Source organism: Mytilus edulis, chromosome 2 (genome assembly GCF_963676685.1).
Source record: "Mytilus edulis chromosome 2, xbMytEdul2.2, whole genome shotgun sequence".
NCBI lineage: Eukaryota > Metazoa > Mollusca > Bivalvia > Mytilida > Mytilidae > Mytilus > Mytilus edulis.
The window spans coordinates 46,050,925-46,070,734 of record NC_092345.1 but is presented as its reverse complement, the minus strand read 5'-3'; positions in this window follow the sequence as shown (position 1 = coordinate 46,070,734).

The following is a 19,810-nucleotide window of genomic DNA, read 5'->3' as shown; positions in this document are numbered from 1 at the left end:
TTCAAATTCAATTTCCCCAAAACAACTTCAAAAATGACAATTTTGAGTTTTTCACCTTACAAAAAGAGACAGGCGATGTTCGATATTTTTTTGCATCAAATGATCGGGTACTTCTCCCTGATCAAAATGATATATCATATTGGTATAATATCACTTAGGGAAAACCTCCAGGTATCATGGCACACCTTACCTTAATAATAGGGATACATACGGCTGCAATTTTATTTTACACACTTTAGGTATACTAAACACTTGATCAGGGTTGTGAAATTTCGGACCGAGAGTAAAACAAGCGCATGTGGTATTGAAAAAAGAAATGAGAAAAATTTAGTGAATGAATCATTTCATTGTCGATAATGTCTTGTGGAACCCTGACATTTAATCCCAATTGGTCAAGTTTCAATTTAAAAACATTTATCGTTCTTTTCATTTTTAACAAGTAATAAATAAGAGGTGTAATTATTCATTGGAAGTTACGTAGATTCTTTCTTTATAAAAACACTAATAGACATGTTACGAAAAGGTATATTCTCGTCGCTGAGGTTGACAAATTACACTTTAAATTTGGGGACGGTGTCAAAACATTGATTATAGATAAAAATTGAATCATGTGCGTCTTGGTGAATTCAAATCACATTTACATAACATCCTAATATTATGACATTTGCTTTTGTGATATTGTTGACTATCATACGACTTAAAAGATGTACGCGTGCAATAGTGGGTGGGATAGAAAAAGGGGGGATGAGAGTTATACAAGTTCATTCGATTCTAGATTGATTATATATACATAGTAAGCTATTTAGATAATAATTGTATTGTTGTATTACAGTTCATGAAACAGTTTAATGTTTGGCTTTATTAATCCCACACAACGCTCTATTGTGTGATTGATTTCTTCTCTCGGGTGTCTCCATAAGCTTCCATTGACTCTGAAAGTTTTGAAGCGCCTTATATCGTGTTCGACATATACCCGCCACTCTGATATACGCAAATTCATTTTTTTTTTACATTTTCTTCTTTCTGCTCGTTGTTTAGCTCTTAGTTGATGCCTTTTTCAAATCTAATCCTATCCCCTTCCATCTCCCTAAAAAAACCAACTGGTTAGTACACATCTATAAAAACGCCATAATTATTATTTTAAGAAACCCCTATCATTGTTCGCTTATATAGAGGAAAGACCCATCGGCCATCGGTGTTAATTTTTCTATTGTCATTTTCTTATGAAACGGTTGGCAAATTTCAACCAAACTTACCAGGAATTTGTAAAATACAAAATATCTGCATAAGGTGGTGTTAAGGTGTAAATGCAAAGTCAATATGTAATGCTTTTGAAACTCTGCGGGAATGTTCACCTGATGAGAAGTGAGTCATATTTTACACAAACCTCTTATCGTTCTAAACAGGCATTAAATATTTGCCACTGAACGTTATGCAACCAATAATCAATCAATCACAAACACCTTATAAAGAAAATACAAATTGAGCTGAAACTGTTTAAATTAAGACAAAGTGGGAAGGAAATAAAGGAAGAAAAGTCATGCCCTCGAAGCTTTGTGACCGGGAGTATAAATTTTCTAAACTAGAATGCAACATGATTCTAGTTAAAATTGTATAAAACTCATGTCTGTGTGTTTTAAAACAGACCCCGTCAGATAAAAATTTAGGTGGCAAACAACTGGATCAAAATACATACACTTCTTTGTGTGCTTTTCATACCTATATAAAAATGACCGTTACATATATTCACGAGCAGGTATTTGTAAAGCAGATTATTATACTTAAGATTATTTGTAACTTCTATCAATTTTGCAAGGGCTCGCCCGAAATATTTACACACGCATGTACCCCGTGTCTCCGTTGCATTTACATGACCGCCCCCCCCCCCCCCCCCCCAATCTTTTGCATTAGAGTTTCTTAAAAATATTATGGAATTTATTAATATCTATTTCTTATATTTCTAATGGCAAAAAATGTTTCTGAATATTCGTTCCATACGGCGGAATTGCCTCCAAAAGTATCAATGCAGTTTTTAGAGAATATTCAATGTATACACAGGTAATCTCTTTTGTGTTTCGACACAGTCCTCACATTTAAAGTGTAATTTGTCAACCTCAGCGTCGTGAATATACCTTTTCGTAACATGTCTAATAGTATTGCAAATAGTTGACAACATTGTTTATCGATAAAAGAGGGACGAAAGATACCAAAGGGACAGTCAAACTCATAAATCTAAAACAAACTGACAACGCCATGGCTAAAAATGAAATAATCATGTTTTTTTAAATAGGGAAAATCCGTTTGTTAAACTATTCAATTATCAACATGTTGTCTTTTAAAAAAAATGTATATTGAAAGATAAGTAAACCTTCTGGTAAATGATTAAGATGCAATGGATACAACACAAGTATTATCCTACATGATAGTATTTTTTTTGAAATGACAAATTTTTTAGATTAAAAGTAGAAAATGGAAAGCGTTTCGACCGCTATAATTTTGCAATATTACTTTGACAAATTTTTATGTATACATATACATATACAAATGTAGAACACATCCATCTTTTAACAAAAATATGTAACAAAATTACACGTTCATTATTTGATTTTCACTTTGAGGTTATTTTTAAAACAAACAAAAATTATCACAAGCCAGAACGATACAGATTCATTTTATCACTAACAAGCCAGGAACTTTTCTTTAAACAACCTGACTTATATTTATTATATTCTGACGGACTTTAGAAACGCAACACTCGATCAGTTGTTTTGATTTTTCATTTTGAAATACACATAACGCATGAAATAATGAATTGAATATACAGTTGATTCATTTCTTTATCCTCCAAGGTAAGTTCAAAATTTGCAATTTGAATTGATTACGCCACGCTTTACATTTAAATCGTGTGGTACGCACGAACATTCATTTTTTTCTTTATTATTGGTCGTGTCAATTGTCAAAGGCAAAGAAAGCTCTTAAAAAATCCCGAAATGATTGACAGAGAGGTAAACTAGTACTGTTGGGAATGTTTTAGTCAAGTTACCCCTTCAATAATGTGGCGTACACTGAAATCTTTATAAAAAATATTAAAGTGGATTGTGTGGCATTTCAGCATATGAGAAACATTGCTGATGTAAATCTGTCTGCTGTGACGTCCAACGTCTTGGTAAAATACGGACGTTGTAGCTGTTATACTGTATTGCTAATGACGTAACTTTAAAGTACAGGTTGACCGGGTCCATAGGTGGTCATTTACTAGTTAGCAATACCTGTTCTGATGTTTCATGTAATTTTATAGCACGAAATTGTTCTTAGAAGAACTTGCACTAAATTCTGTCTGTAAATTTCTTTCACTAAATTTCAGTTTACATTCATAAGTCGTGATAAAAAGGAAAATCTTGTTATCGATTTAAACTTGGCAATGGATTTAAGGAAATGTTTTACGAAGAAAAAATTATCAAAACATTCATGTATGGACTTATAATATCGCTTCCAGTAATTCGTGAGAAGTCAAAATTCCGCCATGTTTGATCATCTGAGGAAATTCAGGTATTGATTTTCCTATTCAAAAAGAGTACGGGAAGCATGATAAAAAATGAATATAAGACATGATTTGATAAAAAATATAAATAAACAAAATATGTGTTGCGTTTTTTTAAAGTCCATCAGCGTATATGTATATTGTTGTAAAATATTTATTGTTATTTTTACGAATTTTCCATAATCTTTAATTTGTCCTAATTTTGAATTCAAAATAATTCAGATTTGAAGAGACATACATATTTGATAAATAATATTTATGTTTTCATGATCTGTCTCAAAATAAGATCTACTTCCTTTCAGTTTCATGTTCCAAGTCAATATGTATTAAATTATGACAGTAAACATTTATATTAAAAATTTATGCATGAAGGTATTGCTGCTTCGGAATCAAATCTAAAATATAAGTGCGACGGTTTTAGTGTCCTTGAAACATTACATGGTTGTTATTACAGAAATAGGACTCCTTTAGTCAAACTAAAAACAGTTTATGCATCAAACATATATTAAACAACACGACTGTTGCCACATGTGGAGCAGGGTCTGCTCACCATTCCGCAGCACCTGAGATCACCCCTAGTTTTTGATTGGGGTTCGTGTTGCTATACTTTAGTTTTCTATGTTGTGTCATGTGTACTATTGTTTGTCTGTTTGTTTTGTTCATTTGTAGCCATGGCGTTGTCAGTGTATTTTCGATTTATGAGTTTGACTGTCCCTCTGGTATTTTTCGTCCCTTTTTTATGCATCAAGTTTCGTTCTGTGTTTTTGAAATAAACAAACGATACTGTTGTCAGGTCATGACAGATTGCATATTTTTGCTTTAATATTGATTCACTTAAAGGGTCTTTGCATCGGAACAAAATACATTTAGTTAAAAAAAAAACAGTTTTTGGCATGACACGGGTTATGTTCTTCTCATATATTTTATGATAGTATGATACTATCATCCCTAACGGGAGGGATTGTGCCTGATATTCATATGATGAAGATTTAATCTTTCAATCAGTTTAATTGAGGTTTGTAGGTGGCATGTCAGTTAACTGCTAGTAGTCTGTTGTTATTTATGTACTATTGTCATTTTAAATATTTTCTTTTGTTACATCTTCTGACATCGGACTCGGACTTCTCTTGAATTGAATTTTAATGTGCGTATTGTTATGCGTTTACTTTGCTACATTGGCTAGAGGTATAGGGAGAGGGTTGAGATCTCATAAACATGTTTAACTCCGCAGCAATTTTGCACCTGTCACAATTCAGGAGCCTCTGGCCTTTGTTAGTCTTGTATGATTTTTAATTTTAGTTTCTTGTGTATACTTCGCAGTTTAGTATGACGTTCATTATCACTGTACTAGTAAACATATTTTTTAAGGGGCCAGCTGAATGACGCCTCCGGGTGCGGGAGTTTCTCAGTACATTGAGGACCCATTGGTGGCCTTCGGCTGTTGTCTACTCTATGGTCGGGTTGTTGTCGCTTTGAAACATTCACCATTTCCTTTCTCAGTTTTAAGGTATAGAATGCATTTCAATTAAACATTTTAGAAGGTGGAATTAACGAATAACATCTGCATCTGCATCTGTCAATATCGGCAATTATTGGGTGAATTCGCTACGAAGGTACGAAATCGACCGAGTTGTGATGAATGCTGCATCTTTATGTTTGATAAAAATTTTACATTATATAATGGTCATGATACAAGAGATGGTCCATTTCGCAGATATTCGTAAAAGTTTGATGTGCTTTCATTTTAAAGCACATTGACTTTGAATATTAAAAGGACAGTCAACATATATCTAATTAGAAGATATTATTTAATGACACATCTTGAAAACACATTAAATGTTTATTAAATATCTTTGTCTTTTCAAATCTTAATCAATTTAAATTCAAATCTAATAAAAATTGAAGCTTATGGAAAATTTATTAAAATAGCAATGAAGCACAACGCATGTAAATAGGAAATAGTTTGCAGCAATAACTATTGTATATCAAATATTTGTCAGGTTATTTATAGAAAAGTTCCAGACTTCATAGGGAAAGATTTTTTCTGTATCGTTCCGTTCGTAATGTAAGGTGTTTTTTTTCATTCATCCTTAACTGAAATAAAAAAAAAATGAACTTTTTTTTTTATACATATTTCTGTTGAATACTGCTTTCACGGTGTTTTCAAAGGGTCGATGTATTCATAATTTATACGTATGTAAGAAATTAGTGAAAATAACATTGCAAAAATTATAGAGGTCGAAACTCTCTCGAAATTTTCTTATTAAGACTAAATATTTTTTCATTTCAAAAGGAAATACTATCCTGTATGATAATGCTTGTGTTGTTTCTAGTGTATCTTTATCATTTACCAGAAAATTTACTTATTTTCAATAATCAACAGGTTTGAAAAATGACAACACGATAATAATTGAATACTTTAACAAAAGGAAACTGATTCTTCATCAATAAATAATTATGTCAACTATTTGTAATACTACTGGTTGCATTATAATGAAAGAATCTATATCACATACTAGACTAGATACACCTCTTATTTATTACGTGTTACAAATTAAAAGAATTGAGACAAGGTCAGTGTCACAATAGTCATCAAAGATAAAGATATTATTTATTATTATTATATGCTCGCATCCACTACATGTATTAATGTTGACAAACGTCAACTGTTTTTTGGTCGGATAAACATGGTAAAAAAGTCGGATGGATGCATATGTTATCTCTTTCTAGATTTGTGCATCATCTTTTGAAATAGTAATCAGAGACATAGTGAACATTTCGTATATGTTAGGACCTGACTCTTGTCGACCTTCTTTTGTGCAATTGCCTGTCATTTGCCATGCCAGTAAAGCCATTAAGACAGCACAGGTAACGATCATCAAATATATACAAATAAGTCTACACTCCGGATGGCTAGACCAATACCCAAAGCAACTATAGCAATCACACATCGTATTCTACTTTCATTATTTTTAAATTCGTTTAATATTCGATCTTTTCAGTCCTGGTGTGTACTTTTCTGGAACATTTCTATCAATATATTATTTAAATTCTTGATGCCATCCATGTTTTCTTTTAGACGAAGATAGTTCATAAGTGTGCAATATTTCTGATATTCTATCGGTGGATATTTCAATGACAATATTTTTGAAGCAACACCGCGAACGCGTTTTTGATCAATCAGCCATTTCAGACTTACATCATAATCAGATGATACCTTTTATCAATTTGTATATAGATATAAGCTCTGTCGGGACTTTTGAACCCAGTGTTAATACACTCCTCAAATAACTGTAAATACCTGTAAAATGAAGGTTCTTCTTTTGTGGAGGTTGCATTCAAGGTCATTACAAGTTCATAAACAACGTATGAGCTCATAAAGTCTTTTATACTCTTTTCTAACACTGTAACACGATTCAGACAGACAATGCGCTAAATCAATTAACTTAAATCTTTCTTGCCACGTATCTGATATGACACTTCTTGATTGTGGCTTCAATGCTGATTCTGGAGAGGTAAAAACAAAAGAAAGCCGTCTTTCTCTAATACCTTCAAAATGATAAGTGATCTGATTAGTGTTTTCGTAGTGTTTAGTGTTGCATAAAAGGTCAACGCCTATTTTTAGGCTATATATAGAAAAAAAATGTACATGTCATATGTTCACCAACCAATTTGGAGGTGGGTTCCCCCTGTCAATTTGTAAGATCCTATATACAATAATGATATAATTTATCAAGGTCCGTATACCAACAGAAAACTTGCATTCAAGGTTTAAGAAGTTATTCTATCTACCTTTAAGAAAGGTCTTTGTCCATATCCGACCCAAATACAATTTCCCCCAAAAAACGTCAAAAATTGCAATATTGAGCTTTTCACCTTAAAAAAAGAGAAAGGCGATGTTCGATTTTTTTTTCTTCAATTGATCGGGTACCACTCCAAGATCAAAATGATATATCATATTGGTATAATATCACTTAGGGAAAAAATCCAGGTATCATGCAAACCTTACCGTAATCATACATGTAATAGAGATACATACGACTTTGCAGTTTTATTTTACACACTTTAAGTAATAAAACACTTGATCAGCGTTGTGAAATTCGGAACGAGAGTAATACAAATGCATGTGGTATTGAAAAAAAGAATTGAGAACAATTTAGTGAATGCATAATTTCATTGTCGATAATGTCTAGTGTAACCCTGACATTTAATCCTAATTGGTCAAGTTTCAATTTAATAACAATTATCGTTCTTTTCATTTGTAACAAGTAATAAATGTAAGAGGTGTAATTATTCATTGGAAGTTACGTGGATTCTTTCTTTATAAAAACACTAATAGTATTGCAAATAGTTGAAAAAATATTTATCGATAAAGAATCATGTTTTATTGTGGAAAACCATTTTGTTAAACTATTCTATTATTAACATGTTGTCTTTTAACAAAAATTGTTTATAGAAAGATAAGTAAATCTTCTGGTAAATGATTAATATTCAATGGATACAACACAAGCATTATCCTACAGAATAGTATTTTCTTTTGAAATGACAAAATAGTTAGATTTAAAGTAGAAAATGGAAAGAGTTTCGACCTCTATAGTTTTGCAATATTACTTTGACAAATTATTTTATATACCTGATACATATACATATATAAATTTAGAACACATCAATCGTTTGAAAGCTACGTGAAAGCAGCATTTAACAAAAATATGTAACAAAATTACACGTTCATTATTTGATTTTCACTTTGAGGTTATTTAAAAAAAACCAATATCACAAGCCAGAACGATACATATTCATGTTATCCCTTCCAAGCAAGGAACTTTTCTATAAACAATCTGACTTATATTAATTATATTCTGACTTTAGAAATGCAACACTCGATTAGTTGTTTTAGATTTTCATTTTAAATACATATAACGCATGAAATAATAGATTGAATATAAAGTTGATTCATTTCTTAATCCTCCAAGGTATGTTTAAAATTCGTAATTTGAATTGATTACGTCACGCTTAACGTTAAAATAGTGTGGTATGCACGAAAAATGATTTTTTTCTTCATTATTGGTCGTGTCAATTGTCAAAGGCAAAGAAAGCTGTTAAAAAATCCCGAAAAGATTGACAGAGAGTTTAACTGTGTTAGCCAATTAACCCCTTCATAAATGTGGTGTTCACTGGAATTTTTATAAACAATATTAAAATTGATTGTTCGGCATTTCAGCATATGAGAAACAGTTCTGGTGTAAATCTGCCTGCCATGACGTCTAACGTCTTGGTAAAATATGGACATTGTACCTGTCATACTGTGAAGCAAATGACGTAACTTTAAACTACAGGTTGGCCGGGTCCATAGGTGGTCATTTACTAGTTACCACTACCTGCTCTGATGTTGCATGGCCTTATAAGTAATTTTATAGCACGACATTGTTCTTAGAATAACTTGCACTAAATTTTGTCTTTAAATTTCTAATAACTTAATTTTAGTTTTCATTTATCAGTAATGACAAAAAGGAAAATCTTTTTACCGATTTAAACTTGGCAATGGATTTAAGGAAATGTTTTACGAAAAAAAACTCTCAAAAACTTCATGTATGCACTTATAACTTCACGTCCAGTAAATCGTGCGACGTGAAAATTCTGCGATGTTTGATTGTCTGATGAAATTCAGGTATTGATTTTTCAATTTGAAAAAAGTAAGGGAAGCAATGATAAAAAATAAAATGAATGTAAGTCATGATTTGATGTAAAATAAATAAACAAAATATGTGTTGTGTTTTTAAAGTTCGTCAGTGTTTATGTATATTGCTGCAAAATATTTATTGTTATTTTTACGAATTTTCCATAATCTTCAATTTGTCGAAATTTTGAATTCACAATGATTCAGATTTGAAGCGACATACATATGTGATAAAAACTAGATAGGTTTTTATGATGTGTCTCAAAATGAGATCTACTTCCGTTCAGTTTCATATTCCAAGTCAATATGCTTTGACTTATGACATTAAACATTTACATTCATTTACATTAAAAATTTAAACATGAACGTATTTTTCCTTTGGAATGAACTCTCAAAATATAAGTGCGAGGTTTTTAGTGTCCTTGACACATAACATGGTTGTTATTACAGAAATAAACCTTCTTTAGTCAAACTGAAAAACGGTTTTTACATCAAACATAAGTAACACGATGGGTGTCACATGTGGAGCAGGATCTGCTAACACTTCCGGAAAACCTGAGATCACCCCTAGTTTTTGATGGAGTTCGTGTTGTTTATTCTTAAGTTTTCTATGCTGTGTCATGTGTACTATTGTTTGTCTGTTTGTCTTTTTTTTATTTTTAGCCATGGCGTTGTCAGTTTATTTTCGATTTATGAGTTTGACTGTCCCTCTGGTATCTTTCGTCCCTCTTTTATGCATCAAATTTTGTTCTGTGTTTTAAATAAACAAACAAGGTATAGAATGCATTTCAATTATACGTTTTAGAAGGTGGAATTATAAAATAACATCTGCATCTGCATCTTTCAATCGGCAATCATTGGGTGAATTCGCTACGAATGTACAGAATCGGCAGAGTTGTGCCGGATGCTGCATTTTCATATTTGATAAGAACTTCACAATGTCAATAATGGCCATGATACAAGAGATGGGCAATTTCGCAGATATTTGTAAAAGTTTGATTTGCTTTCATTTAAAGCACATTGACTTTTAATATTAAACGGACAGTCAACATTTCTCTAAATAGTAGATATTAGTTAATAACACGTCTTGAAAACACATTAAATGTTTATTAAATATCTTTGTCTTTTCAAATCTGAATCAATTTGAATGCAAATCTATTAAAAATTGAAGCTTATGGAAAATTTATTAAATAAAGGCAACAGTAGTATACCGCTGTTCAAAACTCATAAATCCATGGACAAAAAACAAAATCGGGATAACAACCTAAAACCGAGGGAAACGCATTAAATAAATTAGCAATGAGGCACAACGTATGCAAATAGGAAATAGTTTGCAGCAATAACTACTGTATATCAAATATTTGTCAGGTTATTTATAGAAAAGTTCCAGACTTCATAGGGAAAGAATTTTCTGTATCGTTGCGTAATATATGGTTGTTTTTCATTAACCCTTAAGTGAAATTAAAAAAATAAACATGTAATTTGTATACATCTTTTTTGTTACATACTGCTTTCGCGGAGCTTTCAAAGGGTCGATGTATTCTAAATTCATATTTATGTATCATGTATTATATATGTATCAGGTATATAACGTAATAAGTGAAAATAACATTGCAAAAATTAAAGAGGTCGAAACTCCTTCGAAATTTTCTACTTTAAATCTAAATATTTTGTCCTTACAAAAGGAAATACTATCCTGTATGATAATGCTTGTGTTGTATCAAGTGTATCTTTATCATTTACCAGAAAATTTACTTATTTTCAATAATCAACAGGTTTGAAAAAAGACAACACGATAATAATTGAATACTTTAACAAAAGGAAACTGATTCTTCATCAATTATAAATAATTATGTCAACTACTTGTAATACTATTGGTTGCATTATAATGAAATAATCCATATCACATACTAGACTAGATAAACCTCTTAGTTATTACGTGTTACAAATTAAAAGAATTGAGATAAGGTCAGTGTCACAATAGTCATCAAAGATAGAGATATTATTCATTCGTTAAATTGTTCTCCGAACTTTAAGAAAAACAACCAACATGCACTTGTATTATTATTGGTTAAAAATTTGAAAAACACTTATCAGAACTTCGATATTCTTAAAATGTGTTTAATAAAACTGCAAAATCGTAAATCTCGCTATTAATAATTGGTCTTTGAATAATGCTGGGGATTTCAATATTCGGTGACATGTTATTCTATAATAACATAAAAAAAAATATTTTAAACTTTGTATTATCTGTCACAAGCACATTTCAAATTTCATGACACGCTTTTCATGAATTAAAAATGAAGAATTATTTTGGTATATGTCTAAATAATTGTTGTAACGGTTAAGTAATTGTTTATTATACGCTCGCATCCACTACATGTATTAATTTCTGCCAAAGTCAACTGTTTTTTCGTCGAATAAACATGGTATAAAAAGTCGGAAGGATGCATATGTTATCTCTTTCTAGATTTGTGCATCATCTTTTGAAATAGTTTTCAGAGACACAGTGAACATGTCGTAAATATAAGGACCTGACTCTTGTCGACCTTCTCTTGTGCAATTGCCTGTCATTTGCCATGCCAGTAAAGCCATTAAGACAGCACAGCTAACGATCATCAAATATTTACAAATAAGTCTACACTCCGGATGGGTAGACCAATACCCGAAGCAACTATAGCTATCACACATCGTATTCTACTTTCATCATTATTAAATTCGTTTAATATTCGATCTTTTCAGTCCTGGTGTGTACTTTTCTGGAACATTTCTATCAATATATTATTTAAATCCTTGATGCCATCCATGTTTTCTTTTAGACGAAGATAGTTCATAAGTGTGCAATATTTCTGATATTCTATCGGTGGATATTTCAATGACAATATTTTTGAAGCAACACCGCGAACGCGTTTTTGATCAATCAGTCATTTCAGACAGACTTACATCATAATCAGATGATACTTTTTATCAATTTGTATATAGATATAAGCTCTGTCGGGACTTTTGAACCCAGTGTTAATACACTCCTTAGATAACTGTAAATTCCTGTAAAATGTCGGCTTTCACTTCTTCTGTGGAGGTTGCAGTCAAGGTCATTACAAGTTCATAAACAACGTATAAGCTCATAAAGTCTTTTGTACTCTTTTCTAACACTGAACCACGATTCAGACAGACAATGCGCTAAATCAATTAACTTAAATCTTTCTTGCCACGTATCTGATATGAATACACTTCTTGATTGTGGCTTCAATGCTGATTCTGGAGAGGTAAAAACAAAAAAAAGCTGTCCTTCTCTAATACCTACAAAATGATAAGTGATCTGATTAGTATTTTCGTAGTGTTTAGTGTTGCATAAAAGGTCAACGCCCATTTTTAGGCTATATATAGAAAAAAAATGTACATGTCATTAGTTCACCAACCAATTTGGAGGAGGCTTCCTTCCCCTGTCAATTAGTAAGATCCTATATAAAATAATGGTATAATTTATCAAGGTCCGTATACCAACAGAAAACTTGCAGCCAAGGTTTAAGAATTTATTCTATCTACCTTAAAGAAAGGTCTTTGTCCATATTCGACCCAAATACAATTTCCCCCAAAAAACGTCAAAAATTTTGAGCTTTTCACCTTAAAAAATGAGACAGGCGATTTTCGTTTTTTTTTTCAATTGATCGGGGAAAAATCCAGGTATAATAAAGCGCTACCGTCACTATAGAAATATGTGCAATAATTTAACATTTTTATCTTTTCGGACTTTCGTAAAAATGGAAAATTCAGAGTGTTTAAACATATTTTCTATATTTTTAAAATGATTATTGTCTTCTTAAGATTGTACTGTTAGTTGTTCAAAATACCAGATACATTAAATCAAAGAAAGTTAAAAACATACATATTTTTACTTGGCGGCACTTTATCTATACTCAACCTCACGATACTATTGTATATTATAGTGATTTTCGTGTATCCGGTTCTGCAGTTTGTACTTTGTTACTTCTAGTTTATAGCAGAAGTAGCTTCAATGGCTACATTGTATATCAGAGTTGGATTAAGCGAGGGGAAGGGAGCCTGGACAGCTCCTGTTGGACCAACATATATGCATGGTCTTTTCACATGTCCCACTCCGAATGTTGCCTAGTTTCGTCACCGGGCCCTTTTTTCTTTAGAAATTCGGGATTCGTATCTGTAAGCAGGGATGGGGTAATTAAAAATGTAATGGTAATTAATTGTAATGCATTACAATTTTCCATGTAATTGAATGTAATGTGTAATTGAGCATTTTTTTAATTACATGTAATGGTAATTTAATTAATTACATTGAAAAAAGCATGTAATGCTCAATTACTTTTGAATTACATTTCAATTACATGTACTTTTATGGTGTTACAGTTAAGGATTTGTGTTTTATAATATAAATTGTAAAATTATATATATTTTTCAAATATTAATATCAATGCTTTTTTAATATATGAAGTCTGTAACTTTTTCTTAAGTTTTTATATATTTTATTTGACCTACAGATCTTTAACTAAATAGATTGATAAGTAATAAACACCTTGTTAAACACAAACAATAAAATGTGTCACTGTGAAACATCTTTCTGAGACAGTTCATTTAGAATTTAAAATCACTGCATACAATCATTTTGTCAAATTAGTATACACAAAAGGATTATAGAAATAAAAATTAACAGCTATAAAAACAAACAGCAATTAATCAGATTAAAATATCCAGGGGCAATATTACAGATATTTTATCTAATTAGCAAAATATTACTAATATTGAGACATTATATACATTGTTTGTCTAAAAATTATTTCAATATTGTGACAGGCACTTTTTTATATTTTTAAAGTAAAATAAAAAAAATATTTTAAATTCATTTATAATTTCCTTATTCATATTATGTTTAATTCAAATGAGTTCATTTCTGAGATGTCAAAATACCCTTTGATGTATTGGCAAGTTAATAGGAACAAATTCCCTCTCCTATCAATATAATGATCTTCTAATAAAAAAACTTCCATGTCCTGATCAAACAATATCTTGTACCATATTAGCTCCTGTCGAAAGACTATTTACAATTGCTGTTTTCAGACCAGAGAGATTCAGAATAATTGACTAAACATTAAAATAACTATATTAAATGATTATCAAATGCAACGCTTAAACTATGCTTACATGAAAATTTTACACATGCATTATATAAACATGTAAATTATTGTTAAAAAATATCATGATGAAATGTAATGTGTAATTTAATTAATTACTTTAGTAAAGTAATTGTAATTTAATTAATTACATTTCAAAAACTGTGTAATGTGTAATTAGTGTAATTGACCATTTTTGCAATGTAATGTGTAATTTAATTAATTACATTCCAATGTAATTGACCCCAAGTCTGTGACTGTAAGTAGTCTAAATACTGTATCTCGAGTCTGATCTACACCGATATTTAGAGTTCGAATATCCCACGTGACAGATGTAATCAAACGCTATCCAGTTAACAGTGCAATATGCGGTATACAAACCGAAATCCATCCAGTCCCAGGAGAAGCCGACGATACCGCACTTAATGGTGCTAAATTTCTATGTTGTGAATACATTATAACTTCTTTATTATTTCTATTGTAGATGTTAGCAATTTCGCCCTGATCTATTCTCCTTGGTATTGGACATATGGTACTTATGATGAATGGATTGACGCATGTTCAGTGAACAGTTCCATATGTGGTATTAAAACCAAAATCCATCAAAACCAAAGAGGATTGAGACGATCCAGTACCATCTTCGCTAGCCAAAGGTTACCATCCACTCCCGTTCTCTCCACTCTAGGCGGATTGAGATAGAATTTCGGAGACACTAGGTAAGGATTTCTATTGGTTGCAGTCGACAATCGCTGCATCCAATCTCAAAAAGCGCCTATAACATGATCTCGAATTAATGTAGAAAGTGTTTGTAAAAAATCGCCACGTGTTTATTGTGCAACAAGTCTTTACATCCCTTAACATACGACTATATTTAGTGACAACTTGCATGTTTTTAATCATCTAATAGAAGTTCCTGTGTATGTTACATGCACAAATGCATGAATGTCAACGTATGTTTTCGTTTCCGGCTTTACCAAGTGTGTAGAATCTAGACGCTTCCGGGTTTTTACCTCCAAATTAAAGAGTTCAAGTGCTACCATTGGTCAAGAATAATGTATTCGGAATGGGCGTGACTTCATTTTTCCGGTAGATGGCGCAACATTGTAATCACAAATGTTGGCTCAATCCGCAAAGGGTGGAGAGAACGGGAATGGATTGTAATCCTTGGCTAGCGAAGATGATCCAGTACTTAATAATGTTAAATTCTTCTGTTGTGTATTGTGTGATTAAGTCAATTTAACGAAGTACTTAATAATGTTGAATTCTTCTGTTGTGAATAGAGTGATTAAGTCAATTAGCAGAGTACTTAAAAATGATAAATGGTGAAATTCGAAAATAAAAAGATAATTTTTTAAATTGTACAACTTTGAACAGAATAGCAATCTTTACACATGATGAATTGCATTTTTGTTTATGTAGCACAATGCATTTTGTATTCTTTAAAGTTACTGTTTTGGTGTTCTTCTGAATGTAAACAGAAATACACTAATTATATAAATATGACTTTTGTAAAATCACGAGCAGTACCGAATATTGTTTTGCGGTAAACAATATTTCATCATTTCTAGACATTTACCTCAAATATGTAGAGATCGTTCATCTCAATACTAGAATCTATGACAAACGAAATAATTTCAATTTTGAAATTATAGATTTTTCTCACCATAGCAGCAACATTCCAACTGCAACCGTGTATGGAGTATACACTTCTCATTTATACTATATGCCAGAGCTTGTAGCTGATACTTTATAAAATGTCAACGGTAGCCAAAAAAACCCATGAGTGAAGGTTTTGTTAAGGAAGGTCTCGTCTTTTTTCCCCAAATATTTTATCGGAAAGATCATATAGACAAATATTCAGTCACAAATAATACAAGGTGGTCCCGAGTTTAAAATTCTATGTTCTGAAATTTTGAATCTATTTATTTTACTTAAGTTAACCTGTTACTTGTATTCGTGTTATTATGTTCTTTTTGGGGTATGACTTGTGATGTTACTCGGTATTTATACATACCGCAATCGGAATGATATATTTTTTTAACTTTGTGTATCCCTTAGCGCAGGTGTGTGCTGAGATGCGATTTAGGTTTGTACTTACAAATTTGGAGCAGGATCTAGTTACCCATCCGGAACACTTTATATCAGCCTCGGTATTAGGATGGCTTGCATTACTTAGTCTTTATGTTGTGTTTAGTGTAATGTTGTTTGTCGTTTGTTTGATGCAGTCTTTTTCTGACAAGGAATTGTATGTTTATATTCGACTTTTGAATTTGAATGTCTCTCTGGTGTTGTGACAGTCAAGTTCTATGTTCAAAGGCACTACGAAAATAACACTTCAATTTTTTGGAAAATATTGCTAACCTTTTAAAAGAGGGACGAAAGATACCAGTCAAAATCATAGATTGAAAATGAAATGACAACGCCATAGCTAAAAATAAAAAGACAAACAGATAAATAATAGTAAAAAATACACAACAAATTAAACTAAAGACTAAGCAACACGAACCCCATCAAAAACGGGGGAGAGATCTAAGGTGCTCCGGAAGGGTAAGCAGATCCTGTTCCATATGTGGCATCCGTCGGGTTGCTTATGTTATTACAAATCCGGTAAATAATCTAATTCGTAGTTCACATTCGTGAAAAGGGAAGTTATTGTATTTTAAGTCAGCTCAAAATCGATGTTTTGTACGGAAAACCAAAAATATAAATTGAATAAAACCATTTCTAAAGAATTTTGACATATATGATATAGTACTAAATGTAATTTTGTGAATTATAAGTATTACTAAGTATTGAAATCAATTCATCTGATAAGAAGAAGTGTTGTTTCAATAGAGAGGACCTTCGGAACAGCTCGAAAGAGTTATATATGAGTGATTGGTTCTAAAATAAGGTTTAAAAAAGTAAAACAAAATACTAAAACGAAAAAAAGGGTTGGACCTTGTTTTATAGCTAACTAAACATTCCAATTGTATGAGTTGTCTATACTTTCATTATGATAACAAATTAGGGAACCACCAACAAAAGTTTAATGTCATCAATTGTACATTCATAATTGTGTAAAAATCATACATTACAGACATACAACACAACCATCTAAAACATACTAGTTATTCTAAACTGGACGTCAAAAAGGTGTAATCATGGAAATAACTGATCAAAGATGCCAAGACCAAAATTTGGTACGCCAGACGCGCTATTCGTCTACAAAAGAATATTTTCTGACGAAAATAACTCAATGCCGTCAGTAACAAACAAACAAAAAACAGTGCGTTTCATTGGTAGTGTATACATGTACCGTTTGTGTTAAAGACAGTGTAGAAATTATGAAATAACTGTATTTCTGTAAACATAAAAAAACAAACATATAACTTTGAAGAATACAAAATGCATTGTGCTACCTAAAACAAAAATGTAAGTCATCAGGTGTAAAGATTGTTTCAAAAAGTTATCTTTTAATTTCAGAATTTTATTTTTTATAAACTTAAAGTTCTAAATTGTTGAAATTTACAACAGAAAAAAATAACATCATTAAGTACGGTATCGTCTTCATCCTGTCCTTTGTAAACAGTTTGAGACACATTAGACAACACGTTTTTTGGTTGCTGCCACTGAATTTGTGATGTTAAGGAAATTATGTAGTTTTTGGTTAGTATCTTGATTATTAATATAATGTATAGTGATAAACTGTACAAAGCAAAAATATGCAGCAAAGAAATCTCTATAAATAATTCAACATGATTAAAATTATCAATTGACCCCTTTAGGAGTTATTGCCCTTTCAAGTTACTTTTTCACAATTGTTCGTACATTTTTGTGTTATCTTTTAATTTTAAAATAAAGCAATCTTTTAATTTTAAAATACAGCAATCTTTAAACATTCTGAATTTTGTCACAACTACAAAAAATAAAAAATCTTTAACTATTGTACATGTTGCTAAAGTGACAGTAGCGCTTAATCACAACAAAAGAAATTAACATCATTTAGTGCAGTATCGTCGACTCCTGGTCCTTTGTTTGGATGGATCCTGGTTTTTATACCACATATGGCACTGTTCACTGGACAGGCATCACTCCACTCGCCGTAAGAGCCATATGTCCCATACCCAGGTGGATAGCTTAGGTCGAAGTCGCTCCCACTGTCTTTGAAATTTCTGCATTTGAATTTGACATAGTTGGCACCCGTGTTATCCCTGCTTTCGTCCTATCAAAAAAAATAAAAAAACGCTGTTTTGATTTCACCCACTTAGCAATAGCATGAATGTAAATAGTCTTATGTATATGGAGCTTTTATGTCGATATTCGTAAATTCAATAAGGTAGAATAGTTTTTCAGTGTCATCTTCGTTTGGATTAGTACTCTAATGATTTGATTTCTGTTTGAAGAGGTTCACTAGTAAAATAACTCAATCAATGTGGAACAGTATGGGATGATTTCATTGTTAGTAGGTGTATCTTCGTTTGTAAAATTTTATCTCGATCTTTGAACCAACAAGACGCCATCACGAGTTGGTTGACCATTATGGAATAACCGTTTCACAGATGATATCGGATATGTTCCTTAAGTCGTAACAACAATCGCCTTCTTATGAATGTGCACTACTAAATTAGACTATTTACCGGATTTGTTATAACTTGAGCAATACGACGGGTGCCACATATGCTGGAGTACCTGAGATGACCACCACTTTTTGGTGGGGTTGGTGTTGTTTATTCTTAAGTTTTCGTTGTAGTTTAATGTGTACTATTGTTTGTCTTTTTGTCTTTTTCATGTTTAGCCATGGTGTTGTCAGTTTATTTTCGATTTATGAGTTTGACTGTTCCTCTGGTATCTTTTGCCCCTCTTTTTGATCCAAAAAAGACTAACTAAAACATTGTAAAAAAGAATAAAATTGTGTAACATTCAAAATTGTGGTAAATACGGAAATAAAGCATGTATATTTAATATGGTGAATGATTATTTTCCCTCCTGTACATTCATTAAATTGTCAGTCGACTTCAACATAAGCAAATAATAAAATTATTGATCTCTGAAATGTGATGGCTCTTCTTTTGAAGTCAATTTGATTTGTAATGAAATAACGGAGAATTTTGTAAATAAATAAATTTAATTCAAATTTTGAGTTACTATAAATATTGTCTTATGATATCATTTCTAAAATTCGGAACACATAAGTTATATGTTATTGAAGATATAAAAGAACAAAAATATATCAAATCTCATCGCTAAGCTAAGAATTACACGACTTAGTGTAGGTACATTCCATATTTGATATATTTTAGTAGCTTTATTACATGGAATAAACTCTAGATATCAGGATTGATTTTTTTTTTTATTTGCGCCTGACGCCCGTTTCGTCTACAAAAGACTAATCAGAGCGCTCAAATAAAAAAAGTTAAAATGCCAAATATAGTACGAAGTTAAAGCGCAAACGCAAACATGTTTGAC